Below are 6,385 nucleotides of genomic sequence, written 5' to 3'. Positions count from 1 at the left end.
AAAAGCAGACTACAGGAAGAGGGAGACACTTTTCACAATAAAAATAATCTAATGCTTTGAGCTGGAAGTGATCTCAGAAGTCACCCACTTCCCAAGTTCCCCAAAATCCATAACAAAACCCATTGCTACTGAGTTGATTCTGACTCATAGTAACCCTATAGGACAGAGTTGAACTGCTCCATAGGGTTTCCAAGGCTGTAATCTTTACAGAAGCAGATTGTCACATCTTTCTCCTGTGGAGAGCTGGCGGGTTCAATCCTCCAAACTTTCACTTAACAGTTGGGCACTTAACCACTGTGCCACTAGAGTTCACAGAGCCAGTTAATGACTGGGCTGGGACTAGGGAAATGTCTCCTGAGGTTTTCACCACTTTCTTCTATCTCACTAATGGTGGTATTTTAGGCACAGGGGTGGTGGTGGTGGTGGTGGTGTTTCATTCTGGAGACCTTCCTTCCCACCTCTAATCATACTGTGTATCTCTGGGCTTTTGTTAAGGACAAGTCTGGTGGCACAGAAACTGTGGCTCTGTCTATAACACTAAAGGATCGTACACCAGATAAAGACTCAATAAAAGAAAGAGAGAACACTAGGAAAAATTGTAACCCTCTTTCTTTTTCCTCTCATCTCTGGTAAATAAATAAATAAAGTAAAAACCTCCACCAGAGCTATAAATCACTTTAGGACATGAGGCATTGTGAATAGAGGAGTTTGATTTTCTAGGATGATTCACACTGGTTGCTATGACAGTTAATAAGAATTCAGAAACGATCCCTGTAAAATTGTATTACAAGTATATGCCTTGAATTTTAATTTTGTCAGTTGGAAAAGGGCTTTTAAAAACAAGCCAAAGGAGTGTAATCTAGTAGGAAATATAAATACATAATCTTCCTTGGGCATCATAACTCCCTGAAGGGTCAGATGTGTCTCCTGTGATTAGTGAGGCATCTCAGAGGCCACCCTATTGATTACAATGGGCCTTCCCTCTTCGGAAAGGAAGACCCATCGGCACCAGAGAGCTATGGAGCTGTCCCAAAATTTATTGGACCAATTAGTCTCTAATCACTGGTCAAAACCAAGAGAATAAATATATCCTAAGCTGTAAAGAAATACAGAGTCCTCTTGTTTATAGAGATCCTTGATCTTTATTCTACAATGATACCTTTAACTAATTTTGACTTGGAGACATCCAGAAGTTAAACTTAACGCTTAGCTACAAGACAAAGACAATGAGAAAATATGAAAAATATGAATAGTCTTTTCTGTCAAAGTCAGTTGGGTATTAAAAACTTGGAATTCATACATAATGTAGAATTATTCATGTGGTAGTGAAAGCGACAGTGGGGGAATTAAACAATGATTGATGTGTTTGGGCTCAGAATACAAAACTTGGGTACAAATGACCCCTGCTCTTGAGAGGCAGCAGAGCATGATGGTAAAGAGAACAGCCTCTGAGTTAAGAGTTACTTAACTCTAAGCCTCAGTTTCCTCATCTGTGAAATAACAATTGTTAAGTACTTATAAGTTTACTGACAAAGTGGCTACAACAACGGGTTTAAATATAGTAATGATTGTGAGAATGGCGCAGGACTGAGCAACATTTCAATCTGTTATATGTAAAGTCTCATGAATTGGAAGTGACTTGATGGCACCTAACAACAACAGCAACATAAGTTTATTATAAAGATTAATTGGGCTAATATATATAAAATGCCTAGGTTATAGTAAGTACACAATACATGTAATTAGACTGATGTTATTGTCATTATTATTCCTGAAGACTACATTACTTTTACTCTTGCTCATGTTTCTTACACCTTGCTGTTTTATTTTTTCCGTTTTGTCCTCATCCCTTGTAGAGTATGGAGCGTCTTAGTTATCAGTGCTGCTATAACAGAAATACCACAAGTGGACAGCTTTAACAAAGAGAAATTTATTCTCTCACAGTTTATGAGGCTAGAAGTCTGAATTCAGGGAGTCAGCTTTAGGAGAAGCCTTTCTCTTTCTGTTGGCTCTAGGGGGAGGTCCCTGTCATCAATCTTCCTCTGGTCTAGAAACTTCTCAGCACAGGTACCCCAGGTTGAAAGGATGTGTTCTGCTCCCGGCACTTCTTTCTGTGCTAAATGAGGTCTCTTTCTCTCTGCTCCATTCTCTCTCCTTTCATCTCTTGTAAGATAAAGCTGGACTCTGAAGAAGAATAGGGCATCAAGATTAGAGGAAGATCTGGTAAGAATCTGCATTATGCAGATGATACGACCTTGCTTGTTGAAAGTGAAGAGGACTTGAAGCACTTACTGATGAAGATCCAAGACTGCAGCCTTCAGTATGGATTACACCTCAACACAAAGAAAACAAAAATCATCACAACTGGACCAATTAGCAACATCATGATGAACGGAGAAAAGATTGAAGTTGTCAAAGGTTTTATTTTACTTGGATCCACAACCAACAACCATGGAAGCAGCAGTCAAGAAATCAAAAGATGCATTGCATTGGGTAAATCTGCTGCAAGAGACCTCTTTAAAGTGTTGAAAAGCAAAGATGTCACCTTGAAGACTAAGGTGCACCTGACCCAGGCCACGGTGTTTTCAATCACCTCATATGCATGTGAAAGCTGGACAATGAATAAGGAAGACCGAAGAAGAACTGATGCCTTTGAATTGTGGTGTTGGTGAAGAATATTGAATATACCACAGACCGCCAAAAGAACGAACAAATCTGTCTTGGAAGAAGTATAACCAGGATACTCCTTAGGAGCAAGGATGGCAAGACTGCATCTTACATAATTTGGACATGTTATCAGGAGAGATGAGTTTCTGGAGAAGGTTATCATACTTGGTAAAGTAGAGGGTCACTGAAAGAGAGGACAACCTTCAACAAATGGATTGACACAGTGGCTGCAAAAATGGGGTCATGCATAACAACGATTATAAGGACAGCACAGGACTAGGCAGTGTTTCATTCTGTTGTACATAGGGTCGTTGTGAGTCAGAACCCACTGTAGAGCACCTAACAACAACAAGATAAAAAGTGATTCAGGTCACACCCCAGGGAAACTTCCTTACATTGGATCAGGGCTGTGACCTGAGTAAGGGTGTTTTATCTCATCCTATTAGACTTTAACAAAACCTAATCTTGCCTCATTAACCACAGGCTGAGATTAGGATTTACAACACGTAGAAAAATTACATCAGATCACAAAATGGAGGACAACCACACAATACTGGTAATCATGGTCTAACCAAGTTGATACATACTTTGGGGGGACATAATTCAATCCATGACACGCAGGAAGTAATGGGACTAGATTTCTGAACACAGGCATTAAGAAGGCCTGCATGTATATTTTCACTATAATAAAATAAAAAAAGGTTTTCCCGTCAGTCCATGGTAGAAACACTCCTCTCTCCCTTCTTGATTCCTAGCCTTTCCTCCCCTTCCTCCTTCCCTCCCTCCTTCGCCTTTGCATTAGGCTTTACTTCAAACCCTGGTGGTGTAGTGGTTAAGTGCTATGGCTGCTAACCAAAGGGTAAGCAGTTCAAATCCGCCAGGCGCTCCCTGGAAACTCTATGGAGCAGTTCTACTCTGTCCTATAGGGTCGCTATGAGTTGGAATCCACTGGATGGCACTGGGTTTGGTTTTTTCTTTTGGTTTTCTCCCAGAGAAGCTTCCGACTTGGAAGGTGGAGTCTTGGGCCTTCACGTATCTGTGGGACCAAGAGCTAGAGGAGATGAAGAAGGAGACTGGTTTTTCACATAGTCAGATCACTTGCCTTTACAGCTGATTCACCAGCCTAGACAAAGTAGAGAATGGGACTCTCAGGAGGAAAGATTTCCAGCAAATTCCAGAACTTGCTGTCAACCCTTTGGGGGACTGGATCATCAATGCCTTCTTCCAGAAGGAGAAGATGAGGTAAACTTCCGTGGATTCATGAGAGCTTTTGCTCATTTCTGACCCGTTGAGGAGAATGAAAAAAGCAAAGATGTGAATGGACCAGAACCACTCAACAGCTGAAGCAACAAACAGCATTTTGCTTTTCGACCACATCATCTGGATAAAGATGACAAGATCGTCTGAGATGAGCTGTTACAGGTGCTACCCATGATGGCTGGAGTGACTATCTCAGATGAGCAGCAGGGCAGCACTGCAGACAGATCCATCCAGGAGGCTGATCCGGATGGAGACAGCACCCTATCTTTCACAGAATTTGTTACAGTTTTGGAAAAGGTGGACATAGAACAGAAAATGAGCATTCAATTTCTTTAAGAAAGGACTGAGGCCAAGCTGTCCCTTGCCTTCTAGCAGTTAAGAACTAAAACTTGAGAGTCCTCCTATCCACCAGCCCCACCTCCACCCCATCATTCCCCTTCTCCCTAAGTACTACTGTTGCATGAACCCCAGATATGATCTGTCAACCTAAACCTGCCTTTGGTGTAAACAGGGCATTACAGTATGGTACACCCAGCCCATTTTTTTCAGTATTCATTTGCTGCTTCTCCATTCAGAAATACTGTCTTTCCGTGTTGTGCTGCTGAATGCCACACGTCCATTCAGTCTGAAAGAGCAAGAGAGGGAGTCATGCCAAGTACCAGCCAGCAAGCTCTTTCACTGGATATCGAAGGTAGCTGTGCTGCTTTCCCTTCAGCTAGGCTCTGGCATGCTCCTTTATCGTTTTTTCTTTTCTTTTTTTTAACATTCTTTGCTTCCTCTTTCTCTGTCACCCAACACACTACTCACTCGGTCTGTCAGTCTACCTGCTTTTTATTAAGCCTCAGAATCCCTTCTGCTCTACCGGGCATCCTAAGCTATGCTTGTTAAATATGTTTCTGACTTGGCAGGATAGTTCAGTGGTCTGGCAGTTTTTATCTACCTTCACTTATAAACAGGTCCGGGACGTTGCCTCTCCCGGAGCTTTTCGGTAACCAGCACTTCGCTCAGAAGAATGTGACCATCTCTTGGTCCCCTGCACTCTGCTCTGTCATCAAAGAGCTTCTAGATGGAGATGTTCTTGAAAGGTGGTGGTCTTGGTGAGAGGTATAGAGCCAAGTCTTCTAGGTGGCTTGCCCAGGTCACTCTATCTCTGGTCTCTGACTCTCAACATACATACCAACATGACTACTCTTGCTAGTGGTGTTGACTCTTCAGGAAATAGCTATCATATGTCTAGATTTTGGAAACCCTGGTAGCATAGTGGTTAAGAGCTACGGCTGCTACCAAAAGGTCAGCAGTTCGAGTCCACCAGATGCTCCTTGGAAACTGTATGGGGCAGTTCTACTCTGTCCTATAGGGTTGCTATGAGTCGGAATCGACTCGACAGCAAGGGTTTTTTTTTTTTTTTAATGTCTAGATTTTTCTTTAGTTTGGGGTCACCATCACCACCAGAATGGCTGTTCTGACAATATGCTTGGGAACTTGTGGCTTTTTTTAAAAAAAGTCTTCTTGTGCTTGAAGTGAAAGTTTACAAACCAAGTCAGTCTCTCATACAAAAATGTACACAGACCTTGCTATATACTCCTAGTTGCTCTCCCTCCAATGAGACAGCACACTGCTTTCCTCCACTCTCTATTTTCGTGTCCATTCGGCCAACTTCTGACCCCCTCTGCCCTCTCATCTCTTCTCCAGACAGGAGCTGCCCACATAGTCTCATGTGTCTACTTGATCCAAGGAACTCACTCTTCACCAGTATCATTTTCTATCCCATAGTCCAATCCCTGTCTGAAGAGTTGGCTTTGGGAATGGTTCCTACCTTGGGCTAACTGAAGGTCTGGGGACCAAGACCTCTGGGGTCCTTCTAGCCTCAGTCAGACCATTAAGTGTGGTCTTTTTCAAGAATTTGGGGTCTGCATCCCACTGCTCTCCTGCTCCCTCAGCAGTTCTCTGCTGTGTTCCCTGTCAGGGCAGTCATCAGTTGTAGCAGGCACGATCTAGTTCTTCTGGTCTCAGGCTGATGTAGTCTGGTTTATGAGGCCCTTTCTGTCTCTTGGGCTCATAATTACCTTGTGTCTTTTGTGTTCTTGATTCTCCTTTGCTCCAGGTGGGCTGAGACCAGTTGACGCATCTTAGATGGCCGCTTGCTAGCGTTTAAGACCCCAGATGTCTTGTGGCTTTTTTGAGAAACCTCAGGCACACTACAAAGCATCCTGTATTTACACCTCTGCAGCATGGTTTATGCATCAGTGTTATGTTTTTCACTTCATGTTCCCAAGTAGAAAGATTAGTGTTAAGGAAGTGCCTAATTTATCCCAGTCCAGGAGATTTAAAGATTGTCCTTGGTGTCTTGATATGCTGCATAAAATTCTCTATGAATTTTACACTTGGAAAATGATTATACTTGAAGCTATAGTCAACTCCTAGTACAGGTTCAAAGCGCTGAATGTCTTGTTAACAT

The 6,385-nt window shown here is 42.5% G+C and overlaps 1 pseudogene; it reads left to right on the top strand.

The window, feature by feature from the left end:
* The first annotated feature begins 3,619 nt into the window (after positions 1–3,619).
* Positions 3,620–4,648, top strand: LOC100668991 (calcineurin B homologous protein 1-like; annotated as a pseudogene).
* Positions 4,649–6,385: the final 1,737 nt, after the last annotated feature.

Source organism: Loxodonta africana, chromosome 11 (assembly GCF_030014295.1).
Source record: "Loxodonta africana isolate mLoxAfr1 chromosome 11, mLoxAfr1.hap2, whole genome shotgun sequence".
NCBI lineage: Eukaryota > Metazoa > Chordata > Mammalia > Proboscidea > Elephantidae > Loxodonta > Loxodonta africana.
Note: the sequence above shows the minus strand (reverse complement) of the source record. Positions and strands in the feature narration are given on the sequence as shown.